The 14,364-nt window shown below is 40.8% G+C and overlaps 2 protein-coding genes across 3 annotated transcripts in view; one reads left to right on the top strand and one right to left on the bottom strand.

Moving 5' to 3' along the window:
* The window catches only part of samd10a (sterile alpha motif domain containing 10a), a 41,021-nt gene extending 33,453 nt beyond the window's left edge, over window positions 1-7,568 (bottom strand). Inside the window, exons 1-2 of one of the 2 annotated variants that reach the window (XM_024293692.2) lie at window positions 7,447-7,555; window positions 1,612-1,613 (exon numbers count right to left, since the gene is read on the bottom strand). The gene's annotated coding sequence lies outside the window, so the exon portion shown is untranslated. Of the gene's footprint in view, window positions 1-1,611; window positions 1,614-7,446 lie in introns of both variants that reach the window. The other variant, XM_024293693.2, reaches the window with a different exon arrangement.
* opn7d (opsin 7, group member d) overlaps window positions 7,464-14,364 on the top strand; it is a 17,502-nt gene continuing 10,601 nt past the window's right edge. Inside the window, exon 1 of the mRNA XM_024293691.2 lies at window positions 7,464-7,594. The gene's annotated coding sequence lies outside the window, so the exon portion shown is untranslated. The remainder of the gene's footprint in view (window positions 7,595-14,364) is intronic.

The following is a 14,364-nucleotide window of genomic DNA, read 5'->3' as shown; positions in this document are numbered from 1 at the left end:
AGAGTAACTACCCAGCATCCCTGAACATGAAGTTGATTTTGGAGAGCCTCCCTCTCCAAAATCAGAATCTGGACTATATTAACTTTCTGTTTGCCACACTTTTAAAAGTCAAAAGTTAAAGACCCATCAGTTGTCCTGCCCTGGGTGTGTGAAATTTGTTCTCTACATTTGGCCCATCCCCTGGGCGAGTGGTGGGGAACCATTTGGTTTAACCTTCCAATTCAATCGAGTAATACAGGGTAACTGAACAATCCACAATCTTGAAATTTTGTGCGTATATGTGTACAGATTTGCTAATATTTTGCCTGCAAACAGCCCATTTCCACTTGTAAGGGCAGTAGTGACTTAGGCATACCTTGCCATCCGCACATTACCCTACTGTTAATTAAGAAGCCAGTGAGAAGTTGTTTGGAAATTAAGGGTACACTGGATGCTTTTTTAGAGAAACTGATCACCTTCAAGCATTTCAGCTGCCAGTAAAATCTCCCTCTTTTGACACCTCACATGAGATTCTCCTCCTAAAGGATAACCAAACCTTGAATCAACTTTTTTTGGTTGTTGACTCCTATAAATGGGGCTTTAAAATTCCTATAAATGGGGCTTTTAAATTAAAATAAACTTGTTTCATTTTTGAAAATTTAGTCCAAAACCATCTTTGTGCTGCCCCCTACAGGTTGAATTGAGGTATAACATTTGAATTTCATGGTTGGTCAAACCGTTTAAGTCTCACATCATTTCAGAAGTCCCACATCATGATCTGCAGCTCCAGTAATGATAACTCCTGTTTCCCAGCCTCACCCCTTTGACTGGATTTTCACATTTCAGATGTGGGCGGAGTCAGCCTCGAACTTCCCTGTCTGGTTACCCTTTAAACTCTTACAACAGGGGTGTCAAACTCAATCGCACAGGGGGCCAAAATCTAAAACACACATTAGGTCACGGGCCAAACAGGATAAACACTTATAGACACACTAAAACTACATTTTTAAAACTTTAAAAACGTAACTGTTTAACAGAACTATGAAAAAAACGGCGAGGAATATTATTCCAGAATAAATCAATTTAAACCTTCAATAACGTTCAATATTTTACTCTCCATATATCAATATTTTACTCTCCATGTCTACTGTTTCACTGTCAGTGCTTGTGCTGGCATTTGTTTATTTTTATGAGACATCCTCCACGATCCATATGAGTGGAAAGTTTAATCATTGATTGAGCTCAAAGTTTTGAAAACTTGTTTTATTTGCCGTACACTTTGATGTCCCATAAGTAAGTGCAATAAATCCAGCAGTGAGAGCACTATGAAAGGAGATTCACAGAAAAACATGAAGCCCTTTGAACCTGGTTTTAAAAAAGTCAGTAAATGAGACTTAATCAAAACCTTGTTTATATCTGCACATAATCAGGCTTTACAATGATTGTTTTTTGAGAAAAAATAGAAAAAAATATCTATTAAAGTTTTAAAAAAGCTATTTTTTTAAATTATAAAAATAACGATTAGTTCCATATTTAACGTGTTTAGAAAGATATCAATTTCCCAATCCACCTTGATGTTATTCCTGAATTCAATATTTACTTTGTGATTTTCAATACTTAAGTGATTATGACATCTATTTAACCATCAACATTCTATTTCCACCCATCTATAGACAAAATTCATTGTTTTAAGCATCAGATTCAAAGCTCCAATGCAGAAGAAAAATGATTGAATCTGTGGAGGATAATTCAGCAATCAAATTATTCATCATTAAGACACAGACCAAAGTTGACAATGGCTCCACTTGATCATATTGCGGTGAGTTATCAGATTAATTCTTCTTATCTGGAAGCTTTTGTAAAGCAGTGACTGAAGAGGCTGAGGGACAGCCTTTGCACTCAGTCAAGCTGAAATGCTATGTAAAGTTTGATTATGTAAGATCGTTAAAAATCGAACAATAATCACAGAAACATAAACATTTTAATATGTGTAGAATCACCTATAAAGCCTAATGCAAATTAACTGCCTTCAAATAATGCACTAATTCAGTCTTAGGTTTAAAAATGAATAAATGTTGGTGGAGTTCGTAATGCAAAAGCTCAAGGCGAGTGAACACTCTCTGATGTTTTGATATGATATTTTATACATGTAACCATTCAAAGAAGCTAAAGGAATTAGTGCTGCATTTAGTGCAAAGAGCTGCTGGACAACCTGTTAAATCCGGGTAGTTTTGCACAATTCTGTCATTATCACTCCACATTTGGGATTTAATTACAAGGTGTAATCAAATGATAGCACTAACATGAATGTATCAGAATGGAGCGAAGCTCATCTGCTCCTAATTCACAGCAGTTTAATTAAAAAAAAGTCAAAAATGCAATTTTTATCTTCATTTTCTTTGTATTTTCTCTCAATGATGAGAAAAAATGACAAAGAACATGTTAAAAACACCAAAAACATGATTTTTTAATAAGTTTAACTGCACTTTGCATCCCTTAGTTGTCACTTAAAAATCTGTTCAAATAAAACATGCTTGCTTAAAAAAATTGAAATGTAAAAAATAAATTACATTTTTGATTATTTAAAAAAATGTATGACTCAGATAAACAAAAGGAACAGCTTTTTACTTTTTATTTATTATTAACTTAAAAGCAAAAGTACAGAAGAAGTGAGGAAAAACTATAAGCTCAGACCAAAATAATTCACAGAATTCCTAAAAACAATGAGAGAGGCTTACATGCTTAACCCTTTATCACCTGAGGCGTCGTCGGTGATGCTTAAACACAAAATCTTATATTGTAGCAGTTCAACCGATAACACGATCGACGTAATTCCAGTAGATTCTAAAGGAGAAACGAGCCGCTTTTCTCCTTTAGAATCTACTGGAATTATGTTGATTATGTTATCAGTTGAAGAGTTACAATAAATCAAAGACGATAAACGTTGGAGCTCCGGTGTTAAAGGGTTAACTCACCAGTAATGAGCCGGAAACAGTTTGTTTCCTGGAGAAAACCTGACACAAAGTGTTCCCACAAAATGAAGATGTTTAGCCAAAATATTAAACAGCAACCTTTAGCATGTTTAGCTTAAATTGCATAACTCTATTAACTGCAGCAAATGGAAAAAATTGCAATTTTACTCACATTTTCAAATGTGACTGATGAGATCCATACATGTCTGAGCCTGAAACCATGATGGTAAATCGATGGAGTTGACATTTATGTGTCGAAACTGCCCAGAGAGAAAGCCACTGCACTCACGTTGGAGATAATCTCCAATCATTTCTCCTCGTTCTGAACGCTTCCTGCATACCGCCGCCTCTAATAAGTCAGCGATGGGGCTTCTTGTTATGACACCCAAGTTCATCTTCCGTGCCTTAACAAGTGGCCTGAGAAGGACCGGCTCCCTGTGCGGAGGTATTAATATGACAGCACTGCTTTTTACAGCTTTGACAGTCACGGCATAGCTTAGCAAGCAAGCCAACACTCCCTTAAGCAGCTTTCCGTGACTGTCAGTCTAGGAGCTGTGCTGCTCCAAGCAAAGCGCACGGATGGGTCTGATAAAGCTGGATGACACAGCGCTGTAGGTGAAGTTCAAACTCCCTCCGGTCAGAATTTCCTGTTTGAGCACAGATGAAACTTTATTTTCAAGTTCGTTCAGCTTTGCCACCGACTTGAAGCCATAAATTGTACATCAAAGCTGAAATGTATTCAGTGATCGATAACTGCTAGAAAGACGTCGTTAAGTTAATGGACCAGCGGTGTGCGTTCTCTATGAAACCTATAATCCTCAAACTGGTGTACTAGCTGGGAGAAATGAAGGCTAATGGTCAGTCCTCTGTGTCCTTGAGCAAGACACTGAATCTTTCCAATTAGCGAAGGAGCCGCTCTATTTCCTAAATCACTTGCAGCCCTCTCTTCATTTGAGCGTCCAGTAACGTAATGACGGATGGTCATTCACTGCTTAATAACCCAGTTACTGAATCAAACCTCTATTTTTATTCAATTCCTTGAGAATTAGATTGGATTAATACTAAAAACGGTTGCTAATCATCCACCCATCCATCTTCTCCCCCCTGTTTTGTCCTGTTACACGGATGCTGGAGCCTATCCTCTTAGACTCTTGCTCTTAAGGGACAGTTTTGAGTTATTTATGGGCTGTATAGTGCGTGAAAAGACTTAGATATCCAATATATACAGAGAAATTGTGTAATATAAGAGTAATGTAATGTCAATCATAGTATCCAGACTATGTACAGATATGTACATTATGGATGTGCAAAAAAAAAGTTGGAAAAGTCAAGTCATCAATGATTAAAACTTAATATGCCGCTTGATAGTGAGTCTTAAACCTTCAGTGAAGTTATCTACTTTTTTTCATTGGTCTAAACCAGGGATCTGCAACCCTCAACACTTAAAGAACGTTTCGTGTCAAATCTCGCCAACCAAAACCCATTAGGAGCCACAAAGTCTTAACTCACCCTTTAGAAAAATAAGATATTTATTTATATTTATGTTTTTGCTACTGTCATGATACATTTAAATAAACTATTGTGTGTTTTTTTGGCTTAATAAAACATAAACATGAAGAGAAAACAAGCGGTTGAAATGAGGTTCATCTGGAGAGTGGCTGGGCGCTCCCTTAGAGATAGGGTGAGAAGCTCGGTGACCCGGAGAGAGCTCGGAGTAGAGCCGCTTCTCCTCCGCATCGAGAGGAGCCAGTTGAGGTATCTCGGGCATCTGGTCCGAAGGCCTCCTGGACGCCTCACTGGAGAGGTGTTCCAGGCATGTCCCACTGGGAAGACCCAGGACACGCTGGAGAGACTATGTTTCTCGGCTGGCCTGGGAACGCCTCGGGGTCCCCCCAGAAGAGCTGGAGGAAGTGGCCGGGGAGAGGGAAGTCTGGGCATCTTCGCTAAGACTGCTGCCCCAGCGACCCGGTCCCGGATGAAGCGGAAGAAGATGGATGGATGAAGGGAAAATAGCTTTTCTTTAAAAAGAATGAAATAGTTTATAACATTTGACAGAGCTCTGCATGTCTTCCTTTCAAAATAAAAGACTTTCTACACCATAGGATCATGTCAATGCAGCAAACGCAGTTGGAAGAGTAAAGCCATCAATTATTTAAAAAAAAAAAAACTGTTTATTTCTGTTTCTAGTGCATTTAAGCCACAAATTCATAAATATAACCAACAAAAACTAAATCAGAGCTAAAGAAGTGACCACAACCATATATTAAAACTATGAATTTGTTCAAAAATAGAAAATCTGTTCCATAATCCAGTGGATTATAACGTAACATAGCTTTAAATCTGGTGGTGCTTACTGACAATAAATTGATTTCTGGGATAAATGAAGCTTAAAATGAAGTCCAAATGTGTCAGTGTGATGTTGATAAACTTCAAAGGATTGATGGAGAATTACGGCTTCCGTTGTTTGGATCCTCGCTGAATGATTCATACGGGTCTTTAACCGTTTATGAGTGAGTTGAATAAAGTTTAACTTTACTACTTGCTTGATTTTTCCTTTACAGTTACTTTTTAGAATTCCTAAAAACATTTTATTTTAACCAGGGAGCCACAATGGAGGGGTAAAAGAGCCACATGGGGCTCCGGAGCCTCAGGTTGCAAACCAATGGACTAAAATTACAATCCTATAGGAGTGATGGTAAATGATGTGCACTTATATGGCACTTTATTAACTTCAGAAGGACCAAAGTGCTTTACAGTCACATTTACCCATTCACACACGGATTAAAACTCGTGCTTCCCAGCACGGACGCCAATCACCAGAAGCAATGTGGGGTTCAGTGCTTTTCCCGAGGACACTTCAACACATGAATGGACACGGCCCTGACCATGTGATGCTTCACTTCAGACATACCCACCATCGCACAGTCTAGTTCATCCTAATGTTTGCAGGTTTTTCTTGCGACTGTCCGCGATAAGGAGGCAGAGGAGGATGAAGCAGAGGCAAACAAAACATAAAAAACGGGGGCAAGTTGCATCCTCTAGTGCTCCAAAATATGAGACATAAAATATATCTTTTCTGTGACTTTCTCTGTTTTCTATCTAGTTTTTCGCTCTCTGTTTCTCTTTCTGTCTGTGTGTGAAGTTAGGTATTTCCTATAACTTCATCTGTTAAGTTTTCATCATCTTTAGTGTTAAAAATACTTTTTTCCAGACAGAGTTGCTCCATCATCGTATAATCTAATCCAGGGGTGTACAAAGTCAGTCCTTGAGGGACGGTATCGTACATTTTTTCTAACCAACCCGCCATTAAAGCTCCTTAATAACCAAACACACCTGATCCAGGTAATCAGCACCAGATAAGGCGGGGTTTCTGGAAAACCAGCAGGTGGCCGACCCTCAAGGACTGACATCCCTGATCTAAAATAAATTCTGATTAAATGAAGTGATTTGCACCACAGGTGTGAAATTCCAGTCACGGATGACGTCATCAGCAGGTGTCACATTTTCCCAGCGATCGGGGCGATTCCGCTCCGATGGCCTTGGAACCAACAGTGTCAGCCAGGACCTACAGCTCCAGAAGCAAACATCCATCTGTCCATCTTCTGAACCCACTACCTCTCTTTCAGGGTCACTCGGTTGCTGGAGCCTATCCTAGCCGCTGATGGGCGAAGACGGAGTACGCCCTAGATCAGGGGTGTCAAACTCAATCGTACAAGGGGCCAAAATCCAAAACACAACTTAGGTCACGGGCCGTACAAGATAAACATGTATTGAACACTAAAAGTTTTTTAAAATGTAACTTTTTAACATAACTGTGAATAAAAAATTAAACCTTAAATAACTTTCAATATATTACTCTGTGTAAAAATATATTTTGTCAAAATTATACAAGTTAGAAAGGGCCGGACATAATTATCCGGAGGGCCGGATCCGGCCCCCGGGCCTTGACTTTGACACGTGTCCTAGACAGCGTTATCAGTCAGTTGCATGGAGTGCAAATGTCAATGCACACTTACTGAAATGTAATTTGAAGAATAATAAAACAAAAAACAAAGGACAAAAATTAGTCAAATGAAGGGATCTGAGCAGATGATGCGGATCACCTCAAGGAATCAGCAACAGGTGATTATTAAACAACCGTGACAGATGTGATGGATGCTGAAACTGCGTGGGTTTTTTTAGCAGCTGAGCATGTAAAGTATGAAAACAAACCAGAACATCGGGGGTATAAGTGCTAAACTAGTGTTGATGAGAGTGAGGAGAGGAGAAGGGGTGGGGAATGGTACTTTGAGTCATCAGTGACACTCAGATCTTGCCGGTATTATGCTGATCCCTCTCCCTCCCCTCTGCCTCCCTCTCCGGCCTGCCTTTCGTTGCACATCAGTGCTGCTCGGTGCATGTCCACAAGGATGATGAGTGCACATGCAGCATGACGGAGCCAGCGCTCGTCCTACTGCCCCCCCACCCCCCAGCGTGTGAGTGCAGACGAGGATACCTTGAGCGGACTCTTCAGTGCTCCCACCTCTCCTTCTTGTCTGGGGCTCTCTTCTGTCTCACAGTGGATGGCTAAGGTCCTCTCTGTGTCCAGCTCTTCACCTGGCCTCCATGAGTCTGACTGAGGACAAGACACTCTTCCCTGGAAGGTAAGCAGACATTTCATCCTATTAAAAAAAAACTAAAATAATCCATCATCATTTTTTTATTATTTTATTAGTTCAAATGGAGGTAATAGAATAAAAAATGACCTTGCACATTATTTCTGCCTTTTGCAAAGGTCTGATAGTTTCTCCTTCTACCATGTGATTATTTCTGAGAGCATTTTGTTATGGGGATAACAACATTCCCACGCTAAATCAGGGAAGTGAAAAAAACAGATTGTTCAACCTGCGATGCTGATAATTGGGTGACCTCACAGCCGACTTGTGGAGTCTCCAGCAGGATAATCTTCCGATCTGTTAACAAATGACCGTTTCCTCTTGGAAGTCATCGCAGTCTTCACGACAGCCGGTTATCTCATTCAGTTGGCTGCACAATATTTTTTTAGGATGCTTCTCTGCATGCATGAGCTGCCCGTTGTTCTTGTCTGCACAAACACACGTGGGAATCTTTTGTTTTTTTGTGTTTTTTGGGGGGGGCTCTCACTCCAGCTTCCAAACAGAAAATCAATATGTGAGGACAAAAGGCTTTCGCAACCGCCGAGCATCTCTCTCTGTGGGGTACAACTTCATTGCACAAAAGAGGATCATGTCGACTGAAGATTAGAGCCAAAGGTGAATAACAAATGAAAAGAGATGTTTGGAGGCAGAAAATTGAGGACGCTTCACAAACTGATGATTATTTGCCTTTTCTCTCCATTTTTTGTGGCTTTGATTTTCATTTTGAGCTTGGATCCAAAATCATAACTTTTTTTTATACCCTCTTTTAAAGGATTAACTGTTAAACTCACATCACAACTTTTTACAAACGTTCATAAATCAGTAGGCAAAGGTTCTGTTAACAATTTTTGACCGATAATTTAAATGCTTAAGACTCATCCTCTAAAACAATCACATCTGGTGCATGCTGCATCATGTGACCCCCTCCTCCTTGCACACTCATTATATAAGAAATGTCTCAGCATGCTCGCCTCCCAACCGCCTGGATGTGCTGCTAAAACTTGGTGTAAATATTGTTCTGCGATGGCATGCGCTTGTCACTGTCAGTCACTCTCAGACGAGGAGGCAGCGAGGGCGAAAACAGTCGGCTTTAATCTCTCAAAGGTCTCGGCGGGTCCTCTGGGGATGCGCCTCACGCTCCGCTTTATGTGTGGGTTGTTGTCACCGTTCCTTTTAAATATTGCAGAAGGCATTGAACCTCAAACTTAAAAGTGGTAGTACAAAGAGGTGGCTGAAAGAAATCTGGACTGAAGCTGAAATGATTTGTTAATTAGAGGGTTGTAAGTTGTGAATGACATAAAAATCTGTTGTATAGTTTTCAAAAAGCTTAAATGTAAAACAATAGCTGAATTCTCAAGAAGACATTTATTATTTGAGTAAGTTTAACATTAATAATGATTATCCAGTGATGTAAGTACAGTTTGTAAACACTCAAAATGACTGAAGCTTACCAGTGAGGTGCATCAATGATTCGCATCAGGGGGTGCGCACCCACCAGGAGGAACACCGATGATCACAGGCTGTGAACAAGATTCCTTCTGCACAGATGTCAGAGTATGATTTGCACATTTACAAGATCTGAACCCGTTTTGTGCTTTCAAAGCACTGTGTGAGGATTAAACACATCAAACACTGAAGTTTGTAGGCTGGAGCGCGGATAAGAGCTTTCATGATTTCTGAGTGGGGAATAAAAAAAATGCGATTTAGCGATCTGTGTCTGTGAAACAGCTGACGGGATGGGTTTTCAATTAGCATAGCAAAGCTCACAGGCAAACAGTGCAGGCGGGGTCCTGAATTAAACAGCACGAGAGCACCATCTTCTTTTGTCAACACAGACATGGATTGACAAAGCAGAACTTTTTCTGGTGGTTGAACCAACAGTGTCTGGACGGAGACCTGGGAAATGAAATGAATCCTGCTAATGTTGTAGGTGATTTAATTCACTTTAAATGGCTCAAAGTCCAGTTTGGATTTGAATGGTTCAAAGCAGAAACACGTTCTGGTGAGGGTTGCTAAGTAAGCTTGTGTGCAATTCTGTTGAAGGTCATCGACTGACATTTATGGCGAGTCTTAAAAGCGAGTAGACAAAAGTTGTACTCAAGTAAGAGTAGGGTTATTTTAAAATAATGTTAGCAAAGCACAAGTAAAATGTACTTAACAAAGCAATGACTCAGCTAATGAAGGAAACTCTTGAGCTTAATGACAGATTGACGTAACGCCTGATTGTTTATTTAGAACCTGGTGCATCAAAAGACAAAAAGTTATTTTAATAAAACATAACTTAATTAAAATCATCATTGGTGACACTTAAACACAAAATCTTTAACATATTGTCACTTTTAAACCCTTTACAGGATCAACGTATTTCCAGTAAACACTGAAGGAGAAAAGCGGCTTGACGCTATGTAACCCTTTCTGGGTTACATAGCCTAACTTGGCTAGTGTTAGACGAAGGCAGGTTACACATGCAAACTCCACACAGAAAGGTCCCAGTCGGGATTTGAACCGGCGTGTTCTTGCAGGGAGGTGAGATTGGTAACCATCGGTACTCAGTCTTGTTTTATTGACAGGCTTTGTAATGTTGGCTTCTCTGGAAACTCACTGTTCAAAACATTCTCATCTACTTTTTGATGTTTTGAGTGTCCCCAACTCGTCGTTTTTTTTTTTTGTCGTGGTGGGTCCGCAATCCTCAGGACGCAGTACCAGATGTGCACTGGTCCCTGGGACGCATCCAGTACAGGTACCCTGATCCAGTGCCGGTACCTTAACCTGGCACTGGTTTGCATCCGGTAGCGTCCGGTTTGCACTCGGTAACGCGTCTGGTACTGATTTGGGTCCGGTACCGCATCTGGTCTGGTGTCGGATTAAGGTTTGGGTAACAGGGAAACTGTTGGGAAGTTTTGGTTTTGGTTCGTGGCCCAGAGGTTGGGGACCTGTGATTTAACCGGTACAGTCAGTACATCGAAAAACGGTGACTAGGGACACCCAAAACGTCAAAAAGTGACACGAAGTGGTCCTTAACCAAACATCAATATGTGACGACTTGGGAGTGACAATGTGTTGCACTGTTATGGTTTTCAAACGTTCTCATTGAAAGAAAACAATGTGTTAAATCAGAACAATTTCTTTGCAACTCCATTCGAGTCACCACTGGTGTACCACAGGGTTCTATCCTTGGAACCACTCTTTTTTCCATATATCTCAATAACATAGACGATTCTGTAAGAGATTCCCTCATTTATCTCTATGCTGATGACACAGTTCTTTACTCCCTGGACTTAGTGAGAAAACAGCTTCAGCATAGTTTTACTGAAATCCAACTTTCCCTCTCAAGACTGTATCTAAAGTTAAATGTTACCAGGACACAACTCATGCAGTTTGGTAAGAAGGGACATCTGCCATTACCCCCCCCCCCCAGTATCACCACGGTTGATGGGACAATACAAGAACAGGTTACAGAGTACATATATCTTGGAATCTGGCTAGACTTTACTTTGTCCTTCTCAACCAACATTAGCCATTTGCAATCGAAGATTAAATAAAAAAAATATGCATTCTCCACAGAATGCGTTCCTCCCATACCTTCTGTCCAAGATGAACTTTGGTTCAAACAAGTCTTTCTAGATTCTGTTATCACAAAGAAAAAAAAACTCCTTGTGTGCAGCCTTGAAATGAACAGATGAAAGCAATACTAATGCTCAGGGGGCGGAGCAAACCAATCAAGCCAAGCGAACACGATGCAATGTGACACCATGTCCTGGAACACAAACATTATATATGTCAAAGGTATGTACACACCGATGAGACAGTATGGATGCAGTGGAGAAAAAAAAATTCCAGAAGCAGTTGCAACAAAGATTTTATGGTCAGGAAGGAAAGATGATGTTCAGTTGAAGATAATCTGACAAAACATGAAAGGTGTAACAATGTAGATCATGATTAGAGTACAGACAGACTAACAGACATTATGACATTGGCACACCAGCACGTGCTCTGTTTCTGTTACACTCGGATTCCCTGACATGCCTGTCAACCTTTAAATGGCTGCTCATCTCCGCTGACTACAAACATTTAACGGTCGTGAGTGACAGTCCTATTTTCAGCGCCGTCACAAATATCAACATTTTGATGACATGCGGCAGCAAAACTGGTGGCAGACGATTACTCGTCCTGCTGACAACAGCCATAAAGTCCACAGAGATAACTGTAAATCTTCCCCCGCGGTGAAATTACATGCTGAAAGCGGGGTCAGGGCAGAGGGGGATGAAATTCAAATGTCCGTCAAAATTAAAAAAAAAAGATGGGTACATAAGCCAGGTCAGCGGGCTTTGTATGGTTTATGTCCCTCCGCACAATCTGGAGGTCATAATTCCTGTCTCTCTGTGCAAGGCGTCCAATTAATCTGAGCTGAGCAGGAGAATATGCAGACAGATTTAGAGGCAGTGTCACGGATCAGCTGGTCACAAACCGTTCCCAGAAGACCAAAGACTGAGTTCAGAGGTTTCTTTGGCTCACTTTCTTAAATTCTGGTTTTGTTCCTCCTGTTTGATTGCGATGCTCTTATATGTAAAAAGAAACCTGGAGGCAAGACATCTAATCATCTTTAAGACAAATACAATCATGGTGGGCATACGAAGGAAGGGACATGCTGCTCTTTTAAGTACTCTTTAGTCCTGGAGGTTTCAAAATGAGACACTGGAGGGAAAAAGAAACATGAGAGAGAATCGTATCCAAGCAAAAAGTTTGATTAATTTAATACAAGGTCAAACCTTCCAAGCTTGACAGTTTGTCTCCAAGGGTCTGAGTGAGATAAAATGTGCTTTCCACAGACCTGACTGCAGAGTCTGATAGGTTTTCATTGAGAAGTAGAGATACGGAGCACAACACAGAAAGAGATTACTGGCACTGTAGGGATTACAAACCTTTATGAAGCTAAATTAAATATCTTTATGATTGTTACCCCCAAGAAAAGTTCACAAAAGTTTGACAACATCTTTTATTTTTCTTCTAAGACCAACTGGATGGTGAAAAGAAAGCAAAATAACTGTGATAGTTAATCAAAGTTGGTCAGAACAATGACTATGCCATAAAGGGGCTGGTGCAGTGGTTAGCCCTCTCAACTCACAGCGAGTTCTCCTCACACTGTGTGTTCCCCTGGTGCACATGTGGGTTTTCTCCAGGCAGTGTAGCTTCCTCCCACACTCCAAAAACATGCTTTAGCAGGGGTCTCAATCTGGCGGCCCGCGGGCCCCCAAGTCAATAGTTTACGCCCCCGCCTCAATATGAAGGTTCAATGTCTAGTAAGCAATATCTTCTGCATGTTAATGCGTCTTTGATGATAGTTTTGTGATGTTTCAGCTTGTTTATGCTTCAAACTTTGCATTTGCTTTTGTCGTTGGATCTGGTTGTCAGAAATGTCCTTAGCAACAGTTGCTAGCGTCGTTAGCTCCTGGACACGCAGAAGATATTGCTTATATTACATAGACATGAACAAATGTTCAATAAACTTGTTTAGTAGACATAGACAATGGACCAAAGACATAGACAGTGGACACAAAAACATATTCTTGACACAAATGGAACCTCATACCCCTTCATTCATCTTCTAAACCTATTTTCATCCCTTTCGGGGTTACAGGGATGCCAGAGCCTAACCGGTCATTCATGGTCGAAGGCAGGACACCCATGGACAGGTCGCCAGTCTGTTGTAGGGCCACAATCACACACCCTCACATTCACACCAAGGGACAATTCAGAGTAACCAATTAATCTATGAAGCATGTTTTTGGACGGTTGGAGAAAACCCACACATGCGCGGTGAGAACATGTTTAATGAGAATTTAAATCTCAGTTTATCTGGAAAGGGTTAGAAATAAGTTTTAGAGTCAAATTTCTAAGGAGGACAAGCTGCAGCAGAGATTGAGGAAAAACAAGTCTCCAAAGGTCTTAATGAACTTCAGCTTATTCTGATGCTGTTTTTTCAAAATCCATGTAGATCCATGAAAGTCTTTGTTTTCCTCATCTGAGCTGACATCTGGATCAAAACTGTACAGCTGGATAGCTATGATATTGCTCTCCACCGGTACTGTTAGGTTGTGGGTGTAAGGGGCTGTAAGCTAGTGGGAGAGAACGTTATGGGTCCATGCCCACAGTCGTGCTAGAACTCAGAGGTGTATTTTTGATTAATCCCTGCCTCTTTGCAGAAACTATGTCCTAGAAAACAACAGATTTTACAATTGTTTATACAATCACAATAAAACACAGGTGTACGTAACTACAGCTGTTGAAGACATCCTGCCTTGATTCAGTGCCAAAGACACTGCTGCCATGATGTTTTGTGATATTCAACATCCTAAAGATCCTTAAAAGATTTATCCTGGAGGCTCAATCATACCTTTTCTCCAAGCAGCTCAGCGTCACACTCCTGCTGAAGTATGTGAAACCCCTGTTAAGCAATCCAGCAGGCATTGAGAGTCGTGTTTATTTTACATCCCCAGAGCTTTTCACCCCATCATGCCATCTGATCTGGGTTAAAAGCAGCTGGTGTTGCAGGTAAACCTGCCTCCTTGTGTCCTGGGTTATGGATTACTTGACTAGCAGAGTGTGGGCACTGGAAGCCACACGTGTGTGTCTGACAAAACAAATGTGGAACAAAGCTGCACCACGGGGTTCCAAGTGGCTTTCAGAAGGGTCGAGGCACAGTCACTCTATTTCCCCTCCAGAATCTCAGGTCGGAGATTGAGGGATATTACAAACAG

This window comes from Oryzias melastigma, linkage group LG7 (genome assembly GCF_002922805.2).
Source record: "Oryzias melastigma strain HK-1 linkage group LG7, ASM292280v2, whole genome shotgun sequence".
Taxonomy (NCBI): Eukaryota; Metazoa; Chordata; class Actinopteri; order Beloniformes; family Adrianichthyidae; genus Oryzias; species Oryzias melastigma.
Note: the sequence above shows the minus strand (reverse complement) of the source record. Positions and strands in the feature narration are given on the sequence as shown.